This window comes from Podarcis filfolensis (assembly GCF_964270895.1).
Source record: "Podarcis filfolensis genome assembly, chromosome: 2".
NCBI lineage: Eukaryota > Metazoa > Chordata > Lepidosauria > Squamata > Lacertidae > Podarcis > Podarcis filfolensis.
Window position 1 is genome coordinate 114756747 of NC_139605.1, and position 12788 is coordinate 114769534.

Genomic DNA, 12788 nt, shown 5'->3' on the forward strand with positions numbered 1-12788 from the left:
TTCTCCGAGGCCTGGCATTTATTGCCTTTTCTTAATTTGTTCTTAATGCATCAGCAGTGAACACTTGTGATATATACACAGCACACTCATGAAAAACAAAGGCTAGTATCCAATGCTGATTCTGCACAGGGTATACTCGTTAAAGTTAATAGACATGACTTGGATTCATACATTTCAATGGGTTGATTTTGAATGGAAGTTAGCTGGATACATACAACCCAAGAATGGTGGGATACCAGGGTATCAACATTATTTCAGTGGTTGGTTCATTTCATGTTTGTTTGTTTGCTTGCTTGCTTGCTTTATTTCAAAGGTTCATATCCTGCCTTTCATCAGTATTAATTCCAAGGCCTACACTTATCTCAAGCAGTTGCAGCAGCTATACGATACTAGTAGCAGCAGCTGTGGCTGTTGATATGCTGGGAGTTCTCTCAGCTGTCTTTCTCAACCTTTTATAACTATCTTCAAAAACTTAGCCTGGAAAATTTACAGACCACTTCATCTCTGTTTATAGGGGATGTGAATCAGCAAAAAAACAACAACAGATCATACCATATAGAAATGGGAAATGGGGTTCCCTAACTAATGAACCTCAGACAGGCACTCTAAGTATGGAATCGTAGGGTAGAACGTCATTATTTTTAGCTTAGTCAGCGCATTACATTATATCCAAGAAACATATAATTAAAATAGCCATTTATGGTGCATTCAGAAAGAGGGGAGGGCAAATTACACCCTTGAGATTACATGGGGGCAAGCACTTAGATCTAGCATTTTTTGCAAGCCATACATTCCCCACCCTTTGAGGGAAAAAAATGACTTCGTTGAATTAAAGCAGTGGGGTAATTTGTGTAAATCCAAGGGTATTTTCTTATATTTGGGTTGTTAATTGGATTGCTTTTCAACATCAGTGAACCACAACTTACTTATAGCTTTCACAGCAACCTCGAACAAAAATGAAACCATCAGACAGCCCTCTCCAAAGAACTGAAAAGGTGCCCTTTCACATATCCTAATACTGTGGTACAGTATATCAATGGAGAGAGAGAGAGAGAATATCCCCAGATGTTTCCACAAGCAGAGGGCTACCAAACACAGGACTGGCTTGCCAAGCTAAAAAGTGAAAAAGGCAAGATGTTTTATTAGACACCACCCTCTGGATGAAAGAGCGTCATTACATCAGCAGCACTGGGAAAAGAATCAACTGCTGAATCCTGGAAAATTGAAAGGAAAATAAGGGGAAATAATCCACAAGAAAGTAACTCATCATGAAGCCTTTAAGATGCAGCAACACAGAGATACCTGCCCTCCAAATCGAATGGGCCCTCAATTGTAGTCTTAAACCAAGTCAGCTGAATGAATGGTGCAAACAGATAACTATCAGATTTGGTCCCATCCAAATCATACATGGCTTCCCCCAAGGAATCCTGTGAACTACAGTCTATCCCTCACAGAGCTACAATTCCCAGCACCCTTTAACAAACTACAATTCCCAGGATTCTTTGGGGGAAAGCTACGTGCTTTAAATGTATGGTATGGAACGAGAAGCCTCTCATACTATTCGTGTGAAACTGAATTCCACTCCCAGTGTCTACATAGAATAGAATCAAGTGGTACAGCTGTTCTCCAGCCTGCAGGTGACAATTTTGTATGTTTAAATGCTCCCCCCACGGACGAAGAACTCTTCCTTTATGCAGGGGGGGGGGGAAACACCCAAGGAGACTTTTGTCAGGGGAAAGGGGGGGAACCCATATTCATTTTCAACATGGAGGGAGTTTTATTTTCCCATAAGGCGACATTCATCCATGCAAGTTTCCCACTTCCCCTGAAACCTAAAGAGGTATAGTCTAAAAATAGCTTTCTGCATTCTGCTAAATGTGTAAACTGGGTCTAAGTTCAACACTGCCTCTAACAGTCTGCACTTAAGCAAAACAATTTATTTGGCTGACCACTGGCTCCAAGCTGGCGGAAATGAATGATGCATACTGGGCAGAGGGAGAAATGATAGTTGGGATTGGCATCTTAGATTTATTCCCATCTTTCCTAACATTTTCCTTGAATAAATAAGAGACAGATTGAAGATAAATGGAATAAGTTACGGCGAAAGTCCAAAAAGAGACAAATGTCGACTCAGCACACACTTTGGGAATGGCAATGTTATTTTTCTCTCCGTATAAATGCTGGCTTTCTCAGAGATACACCAGTGAATGTTGTTGGTGTTTGACAGTTATCCAAAAAGCAGATAGGTGTCGCAAACCCTGCACTGCTATGTTAAGCATCACCAAGGAATATCACCAGGATAAGCTCAGGTAGGTAGCTGTGTTGGTCTGACGCAGTCGAAATAAATTCATTTCGACCAGGATAAGCTGAATTGTTAACAATTGTCAACAATTTCTGGGAAAGTATGACCCAGCAATCTATGCATGCAGGACCCCACAACTCATCTTAATGCCAAAGTTCACTGGTGAACCCCTAGACAATTTCTTCAAAATGGGATTATTAGATGTTTTCTAGAGATGTGATTGCTTGTTTATGAGAAGCTGTTTAAACTATTTTGGCTGTTTTAAATAATAGCAGATAGGCATCAAGTGCTGTGCCCTCTGGCCCATCATTTGAAAGATCCTGTAATTTTAATAATAATAATAATAACTCTATTATTTATACCCCACCTATCTGGCTGGGTTTCCTATTGGCAGATTTCAGGGACAGCCTTCTCTACTGTGCCCCTGTGTATATGATCTAAAGACATTGCCAAATTTGTACTGGAAAAGCTCCATAGCTTTGCATGCAGGTTCAATCTCCAACATCTCCTGTTTGATCTGGGAATATTCCCTGCCTGAAACCATGGCAAGCCCCTGACTGGGCAATATTTGAGTGAGTTGAATCAAGGGTCTGATTCAGTATAAGGAAACTTCCTGTTTTCCCATATGATCCCACCCAGCAAAAAAAAAATTTCTGGATGCCTTGCGATAAATAAATTTAAAACAAAATCCAAAGTAAAACATAGAAGGATTAAAAGGCATTTGGACTCCTCCTAAGATGTGTTGCGTTTGTTTTACTTTATTATTTAAAGCATTTCATTGTTGTAAGCTTGTAATTCTTTTCTAAATATTGTAAACAGGGATATAAAGAATTAAAATATGATAATACATACATACATCTTCTAAATAAATAAAAATAATGGAATTCACCAGAGACTGTCAACAGTTACCTCTCCTATGAGGATGTGTTTTGCCAAAATCTTAATTGCCCCTAGCTGGAGAAAATAGAACATTCCATTGATTAGGGAATAGTTACTAAATGTGGCAGGTATGGACAAGTTAAACGATGTTGTTAAAGTTTAGGGCAAACAGACAGTTGACAAATGTTCTAGAAGAAAAATTGAAACCTTAATTGGAAGGCAGAGAAAATAAAGTTAACCCTATTATTCTCTCTGCAAGGATGGTATAAGGGTAAGTTGGAAGGTGTTTATGATGCCCCATGTAAATAATATTTGGAGCTATATAAGCAACAGTACTTTCCCTTTTTCATCTTCTGTGGATATTTTAATACAAATGGCAAACTACAAAGGCAACTTGCTGAATTGGGTCCACGGTGCTGAAAGGCTTGTCCTTGGAAATGGATACTTTCTAGAAGTGGGATCAGATCCCACTGGAAGTTGCCCTGTACAATGTGTGTGGATTAAGTCCTCAGACCACCTGCAATCTATTGCCACCTGCATCCTTTTCCATAGGGCAAAAGACATGCCTCTCATAGCCAAAGAACTGAAGTATGATGCATATATAAGCTGTAAAATGCAGTATATCCTATAGACCTATACATATTCACCCCCACTCTTGTTTTTTCGCCTTGCTTTTATCCATGAGGGATCACTTTACAGCCCATTTCAATCCACCTTCTTTAATCAGAAATAAGTACAACTGATTTCCATGAGATTTGCTGCCTAGTAAGTATGCACAGAATTGTAACATATTCCAGACTAGCCCAGACACAAAGCAAGAAAGAGTACCTAGCATGAGCAGGTGAAGTCAGCCACAAGACAAATAGTGAACATCACAAACAGGACTCAAAATCTACCCAAAGCAGATGGCTCTGGGTCACAAAGCAAGCCAGGCCTCAGATCAAGTGACTCCATGGCAGCCAATTTAATAGATTCTGTCTTGTGATTAATTCTTGTACCTTTATCAATTCATGAGCCCTCCCCCGCTAAAAAACAAAACAAAAACCATTTGTTACTCCTCAACCAAAAGGACCAGCCATCCACCTTCTCCTTTCCCCACTGCTCTCCTTCCTTCCATTTTGGGATGGGTGAACCTGTTAATTTTGTTTTCTCTGTGCGACTGGCTGAGATGACTGGCAGAATCCGTGACCAAGGAAAAGAGACGGTGGAAGAAGATTGGAAGAAATTTAAAATTTATCTTAAGAACTGTTGTAAAATTAATGAGTGCTAAAATGTCATGGGTAATGTAAAACAGAATTGCAGTGATAAATAATTGGGTAAAAGAAAAAGGATTTAAGAAAGTGAATTATAAGTAATTGAAATTAGGGGTTGCTGGAAAAGTTTAAAACAGGGATGCAGAAAAGGGAGGTATGGGGAAGTCGCTGAAACAAGGTTTATGAAAAAGAGGTTATGAAATTATACGTGTTTATATGTTTGTTTGTTTATGTATTGTCAGTTGTATTGTGTTTTAATATATGTTGGAAAATTAATAAAAAAAATTATTAAAAAAACCAATTTTGTTTTCTCTGTTCTCATTTTTCCACATATTTGTGTGTGTGTGTTTCAAACGTCCTAATGAAGAGTCATCCGCATTTTAGTGTGAATTTCTTCTACTACACACATTTTAAATGCAATTTTGTCCAATCCACACTTTTTTTGCAAAGCATTTTCCTCTAATATAATATATTTTTCTATGTTATTTTCACTAATAAGTGCATGTTTTAAGCACACTGGGCCCTGTTATATGCATTTGTGTACATATTACTTGGCTGCAGAACCGCATTGCAAAATTCGGAGAAATGCAAAATTCAACAAATGCCTGCGTTCAGTTCCTTCCTTCCTTTGCCACCAGTAAGCACAGTCCTGCTTCTCCCTCCCCTACCAACCAATTGGAAGGAAAGAGGAAGAGGCAGAGCAGCACAACCACAAATGTGGGTGGGCAGGGGGAGAGGTATGTTCGGGAACTTCCTCACCCCCATATTGCAGCTAAGCTGCACTGAGTGAAACCTATCAGTTAGGGACTTGACTGTCTAGAGATCTGAGTGGGCAAGTGGTATCACCTCTGTGTGGGTCCCAGTCCCCAGCTGCTTTTCAGAACCAGGTACAATGGGTTCAGGTGTATAGCACCTCTTGGAAGCCACAGCCAGCTGTTTTTCCATCACTGTGTACAATGTACATACACCAGACATTTTAGGAGCCCTAGGTGATACATCAAAATAGAAGCTCCTCCAGCTCAATGCTGGAGCAATTCAGTCTCTGGTCGCTTCCCAGCTCCCACGCATCCAGGTCAGATCCCACCCAGGATACATTCACACACAGTCCCACCAGTCATCCCTTTCAGGCTGGAGTCACCAGATAGCATTCTCCCTCTGTGCTTCCCTACAGTTCCTGAGCCTGGACTCCACATCATCACAGATGATTCCGCTCTCACACACATCGCATTTCCAGCTTTGGAGCCACTCAACTCCTTCTCCCACCTCTATGCAGTGCTATTTTTCTAGGAAAGGAGGTGCTGGAACTCACCATGACTGCCTCCTTTGTTCTCTTTCAATGGCAATGGTGCCCACCTGAGAGGTGCCAGGACTGAGTTCCAGTGAGTTCTGGCTGGGGGGAAAACCCTGCTTCTGCTGTCAATCCATCCCTTGCCTCCCTGTAACCTAGATAGCGTCCTAAAAAGCAGATACATCACCTTGCCAACAAAGGTCCATATAGTTAAAGCTATGGTTTTCCCAGTAGTGATGTATGGAAGTGAGAGCTGGACCATAAAGAAGGCTGATCGCTGAAGAATTGATGCTTTTGAATTATGGTGCTGGAGGAGACTCCTGAGAGTCCCATGGACTGCAAGAAGATCAAACCTATCCATTCTTAAGGAAATCAGCCCTGGGTGCTCACTGGAAGGACAGATCGTGAAGCTGAGGCTCCAATACTTTGGCCACCTCATGAGAAGAGAAGACTCCCTGGAAAAGACCCTGATGTTGGGAAAGATGGAGGGCACAAGGAGAAGCGGACGACAGAGGATGAGATGGTTGGACAGTGTTCTCGAAGCTACAAACAAGAGTTTGACCAAACTGCGGGAGGCAGTGGAAGACAGGAGTGCCTGGCGTGCTCTGGTTCATGGGGTCACGAAGAGTTGAACATGACTAAACGACTAAACAACAACAACATCGGTAGAGTGCTAGAGCATCGTTCTTGCATGCAGGAGGTCCCAGGTTCAATCCCCAGCAACACCAGGTAGGACTGGGGAAAGGTCCCTAGATGAAAACCCTGGAGAATGACTGCCATTCAGCATAGACAACACTGGGCTAGATGGAGTCTGCATATAGACATTGTGCCTTTTCATCCCATGAATTTGTCTAACCCCCTTTTTAAAGCCATTGAAGGTGGTGCAGCTCACCAGAGAGGGAAAGTGGCTAACTCATGACTCAGGAAAGCGTTGTTGCCTGCTCAGGACTGTACCCAAAAAAAAAAAAAAAGAGGGGTTGCCAAACATCTGGCAGGCTGCAGCTTATGGGGCTGCATTGACCTCCTGGGTCCTAAGTTGTGCAAGCTTTACCCAGATCACCCAGCGATGCGGCTAGCCCTATGGAATGAATTACTCTCTGCCCCCTGTGCTCCAATTTCCCCTCTCTCAACCCAACATGGCCTCCACCGACAGAGCCCTTCTGTCCCTCTTTATTAGAATAACAGGATTATAATATTAACAAGTCTGTTTATTTCACTCAGTAATTAATAAGGAAAAGGCAGACGAACAACTTGCCTGCCTGTTGCTAATTAATGCAGTGTTACGAGGATGGCATTGACACGGTGGGGAGCCCGGGCGCCTGTGATGTTTAATGAATGTTATGCAACCCTTAGTGTTATTTAATTTAATAGGAGAATTAATATTGGGATGGAAAGAAATTGCCTCTGCTCTGCAGATGGGGAGAGGGATGCCACATTCATCTTGCTTTATTCAAAGCATCAGCCCACCGAGCGAACCTCTTAAAGGCTATTTGATTACACAGTAATGGGCATATTTGGCCTCGGTGGCAGTAGGCAGGAGCAAAGGCCTGGGCACCTTTGATAGCAGAACAAATGAAATACACACGTAACCCTTCACCCAGTGCAATCCGCTGATAAAGTTCCCCAGTCTTAATTCGATCTGTAAAGATTAGTCCGGCAATAAAAGGTATTGCAAGGCTGATGTCCATGGAGTCTCCCAGGGCATTTGACAAATGGCTTTATGACAGTAATAGGAGAATTAGAATGCGACATTAAAAATCCACGCTGTTTAGTCGAGCTAAACTTCACCAAAAGAACAGCGGCGGCATTGCAGGATTGCTCGTCCTCTCCCTCCTTGGACGTTGCAGCGAAGCTACACAGACGCTTGCCGTGGCCTCTTTTAACGGGTACGCGAGGCTGGCGTGCCAATAAATAACCAGGATTTATAAAACACTTGGCTGCCTATTTATTTATTTAGCATTGCTGTTATCGCTGTTTGCTCAGCTCCTGTGGCCTGGCACTGAGACACTGCATCTCCATACACAAAGCCAAGAGGTTTTACGGCATGCTAAATAGGTGTTCTATTGCGCCGCATATTATCCTAAGTGATGCTTGTTATTGGATGATTGTATCATTTCCACCACCTCGTCATCACTCCAGAGCATTTATATAGTAATGATTTGACTATTCTCAGATGATATTATCTACCAAATGACTCTATTTACACCCTCGGCAGTCTGTCGCTAAACTAACTGCCCTGGGATGCAGTCGGTGTTGTTGGTCTCACAGCAGAATTGGGTGCGATAGCCCATCAGTTGGGGTTTATGCACCAACGGAGTTGGGACCAGTTTTTTGGAGGAATCCATCTGCACCGCTGTGTGAGGCGGCATCAAAATATCGAGAAGTGCAAAGAAGGGCAGAAAGGTACTACCTCTAGTGCTTATACTACATCCCTTCATGGCAGTACCCCACACTGCTTAGTATCAATGGACCAATTCTTTCATGCGTTCAGATGATTTCTCATGACTTGGGCACATGACTCTGAATGACTCAAAGCTGAATCTGTTCTAAAGGGTCCCCCAAGCCTCCAGAACAGATTTAGGGAGGGTGTGGTCCGGGAAGTCCCATTGTACAATTACAAATCCTTGCACTGACAGAATGACTTAGTTGGATACCTCCCTTACTTTATAATCCACCTTGGGCTTCATGAGAGATGGAAGACAGAATATAAATTGTAAGTAAAATAAATAATAATCTCAAGTGCAGAAAACACAAAGTGATGTTGATGCAATACTGTCAATTGTGAATGGTGCTCATATTCATATACAGTGGTACCTCCAGTTATGAACGGGATCCGTTCCAGAGGCCCGGCCCGGCCGTATCCCGAAGATTTCGTAACCAGAGGACTGCTACTGCGCATGCGTGAAGCGGGCAGAGTGCTTCTGCACACACGCGAGCGGCAAACCCACTTCCAGGTTTGCCGCGTTAGCAACCTGAAGATTACATTACCCGAAGGTAACATAACCCGAGGGTCCACTGTATATAAAGGACTGGATTTTCCTGCATTAAGCATGGTAAAGGTAAAGGTAAAGTGACCCCTGACCATTAGGTCCAGTCATGGCCGACTCTGGGGTTGCGGTGCTCATCTCGCTTTATTGGCCGAGGGAGCCGGCATACAGCTTCCGGGTCATGTGGCCAGCATGACTAAGCCACTTCTGGCGAACCAGAGCGGCACACAGGAAACGCCGTTTACCTTCCCACCAGAGCGGTACCTATTTATCTACTTGCACTTTGACGTGCTTTCGAACTGCTAGGTTGGCAGGAGCAGGGACTGAGCAACGGGAGCTCACCACATCACGGGGATTCGAACCACCGACATTCTGATCGCCAAGCCCTAGGCTCTATGGTTGAACCCACAGCGCCACCTGCGTCCCATTAAGCATGGTAGGGGAGACCAAAAAGGAACAGGCTTCCATTTCCATGTTTGCTACCAGGAAAAGGAGTTGTACTTGATGATGATGCTTTTTGTATCTGAATTTATAAAATACTATTTGCACACCACCCCAATCTTTGAGCAGTGAGAGATTCCAGAGGTTCCTGGGACTCACCCAAGGTTCATGTTTCCTTTTGGGAATGAGGCACAGTGGAGACTTTGGTGTCCTTGTGATGTGTTTATTTACACATATATACAACCTGAAGCTATGACAGAGCAGTTCATTGCATTAACACCCCAAGAGCGGCTTGCTTCTCCCATAGTTACTGCCTTTGGTTCCACAGCAAACATTGTGTTCTGCCTCTCTGGCTTTTCTGTCTGCAGTTTTTTCCTCTAGGTCACATTACACACACTTTTCAACTCTAAGCTCTGACTTTGTCCTTCTCACTACTTGCAAGCTGGAGGAGGCGCTCCATCCATTTGCCATCTGGCACACAGCCCCTTCTCCTAATGGCTCGTCACCTTTCCTTTGTTTTCGTAATGGCCCTTCACCCAGGCCATTGAGATGAGCAATACCTGATGAGGAAGCTAGCCTGGCTTGTATTTTAACACTTGCTAGGATTATAGGGATTAGAAGTCTGGCAACCACAACCTCATAAAAATAATTATAAAATGACCCTGGTAGTTGATTGGGGGTTCCTTAAGGGCTACTAATAGCTAACCTGGCTAGTTGTTACCAAAGTCTATTCTAGTAGCCTGTTCCTTATTTCAGGAAACAGTTCCTTGTTTAGCGTTAATGTTTCATATTACTAAATAAGGAGCCATTTGTTGAAATAAGGAACAGGTGGAAAGCCTATCTAAACCTCACTATGGAAGGTACCTAAAGCTACAATTAACTGACAGGTTGGAGAAGGTGGTGAAACTGGTTTGCTCATTGGGAGTAAAAGGAGATATGTGTCTCCCAGGAGAACTGCAAAAGAAAGTGATGGGGAGAAAGCAATTCTACATTTTTTGCAGCCAAGTAGGCAGAAGAGATGTATTGCTACCGTCCTGGGAATAGCACTGTCCCTTTGTGTGTCTTCTTGCCCACAACCCATTTGAATTTTACATTTGAAAATAAACTAATATTTCTAAGCACCATCAATGACCAACATCCTCTCCTCTGATGGAAATTTACCTTGCTTTAGGTGATTGGCAGGCTTGGGCAAAGTGGCCAGGTGGGTCTAGTTACACCGTCAGGCTCACAATTCCTCACCTCCTGCTTTAGACAGTTTCTATAGTAGGTTGCTATTGGTTCCACTGTACAGACTGGGCAACTGAGGCTGAAAGCAAATGCCATGCCCACTGTTGGCTGCCTTAAAGTGGCATGCAGTTCTGGTTCTTCATAAAACATGAACCTTTCCCATTAGGACTCAGCCAAACCTACTCCCTTTTTTTCAGGAACATTTCCAGTAGTATTGGAAAACCCTTCTTTTTTGCATTTTTACCCTCAGTACCCCTTGAAAAAATATATCCAGTTACTTGTTCTAAAACATGCATAGACACACAGAGACATTTTGCCTCCCTTTCTGGCAGCAGATTGCTTTAGCCTATCTGTGAAGCCAAACACATCTTTGAGCTTGATGACAGAAGTCAACTAGGCTCAGAGCACTGCAGACACTGAGTACAATACAGACAAAAATCAGATATATGGAACAGGGAGTAGCATTACTCCTCTCAAGCGCCAGTGGAGGCCTTTGTAGCAAGCCATTTGCAAGCTGTGGTTATAGCTTTGCCCATTAGTATTGGGGGGGGGGGTTAAGGGCTGCTGAAGCATTCATTACTGAAATCCTGAGCCTGCAATGGACCAAGGATCCCTCCTGACCTTTCTATCATGCTAGATACAATTGAGTTAGTGCTGAATTTTGATTTAATTCCAGGAATGGAGTTATAATTCGCTTATAGCAGACATTTTCCTGAAAAAACATGCATCAGAACACTGCAGGAAGGTAGGGGTGATTGCACAAGCGATACTAACTTTGAGAAAGACATTAACAAACATCATCCCCTCCCCTTTAGAGATACTGCTCTGCAATAGTTGCAATTTGTTCCTGAATTATGCAAGACGAGGAAGAGGGTGGTTTATGGCCTCCAATTATGCCCCAGTATGCTTCAGATAGCTCACAAGCTCTCAAGTAAAACCAACAGAGAAAGAGTTGTTGGAAAGTAACACTGCATTATGTGGCACAAACCCACACGAACCTCACGTCCTACTCTCAACTCTTGACTCAAAACAGATTCCTAAGGTTCTAAGCAGCAATATAAGAAACCTGCTAAACCTGTTTGCAGAGGCAAAAGTGGGAAGAGTGTGCATGCAGGACAAGGGTTGATTCCTCTTTTGAATTGTCTCCAGCTCTCCAAGAAGAACAAGAAGCAACTCTTTGGGTCTCTGCTCATCTTTGCCTGAATACTGAGAGTCCCAGCTTTAACAGAAATCTTTGGTCTAGACTGCCAGGAAGATCTCCCATTGAAGCTGCCCAAGGAGGCCACAGGGAGCTTTCAAAATGTGATGACTCAAATGTTAACTTAAGAACAGCCATCTAGTCCAGCATTCTGTTCTCACAGTGGCCATCCAGATGCCCCTTTGTGATACCATCAAACAGAACCCGAGCACAAGAGGTCTCCCTTCCTGCAGTTTCCATAAGCACTGCTGCCTCTTGGCTGCGGAGCACAGCCATCAGGGCTAGTAGCCCTTGAGAGTCTTCTCCTCCATGAATTTGTCCAATCCTCTTTTAAAGAAGAAGAAGAAGAGTTTAGATTTGATATCCCGCTTTATCACTACCCTAAGGAGTCTCAAAGCGGCTCAAAGAGCCAGTGTGGTGTAGTGGTTAAGAGCGGTAGATTCGTAATCTGGGGAACCAGGTTCGCGTCTCCGCTCCTCCACATGCAGCTGCTGGGTGACCTTGGGCCAGTCACACTTCTCTGAAGTCTCTCAGCCCCACTCACCTCACAGAGTGTTTGTTGTGGGGGAGGAAGGGAAAGGAGAATGTTGGCCGCTTTGAGACTCCTTCTTGTAGTCATAAAGCAGGATATCAAATCCATTCTCCTTTCCCTTCCCTTCCTCCCCCACAACAAACACTCTGTGAGGTGAGTGGGGCTCAGAGACTTCAAAGAAGTGTGACTAGCCCAAAGTCACCCAGCAGCTGCATGTGGAGGAGCAGAGACGCGAACCCGGTTCACCAGATTACGAGTCCACTGCTCTGAACCACTACCACACTGGCTTGCCACAAAGCCATCCAAAAAGATTAAAAGATGGGAAACAAGGAAGCAGACCAAAGAAGCCCGACTTCATTAGGACTGTCAAATGTCATGCTATCTACAGCCATAAATCAAAATTTGACTAGGCAATCACTCACATGTGCCACATTTGAGAGTCAAAATGTTTTGAATGAGGATATGTGCAATTGCAATGGGGGCGAGGTCATTATGCCCATGTTAATTTATTTATCATGTGTTTAAATCCTACCCCTTCCTTCAAGGGGAAAATGAGCTTCATCATGACAAAAGGACACAAAAAGCCAACGTGGATCCCATAAGAAAAGGCAAGGGGGGGGGGAAGACCTCTAAAATTCCATCACTGGCAATACCTCCCAATGGAAATGTCACAAAAGAGTG

At 43.4% G+C, this 12788-nt stretch overlaps 1 protein-coding gene across 4 annotated transcripts in view; it reads right to left on the reverse strand.

Annotated features, from left to right (window-relative positions):
- The window catches only part of LOC310755853 (homeobox protein Hox-D3-like), a 152083-nt gene that overhangs the window by 11346 nt on the left and 127949 nt on the right, over positions 1 to 12788 (reverse strand). The window contains exon 1 of one of the 4 annotated variants that reach the window (XR_014544578.1): positions 927 to 3804. The exons of the other annotated variants lie outside the window; for them this stretch is intronic. The gene's annotated coding sequence lies outside the window, so the exon portion shown is untranslated. Of the gene's footprint in view, positions 1 to 926; positions 3805 to 12788 lie in introns of those variants that run through there. 4 annotated transcript variants of the gene reach the window in all.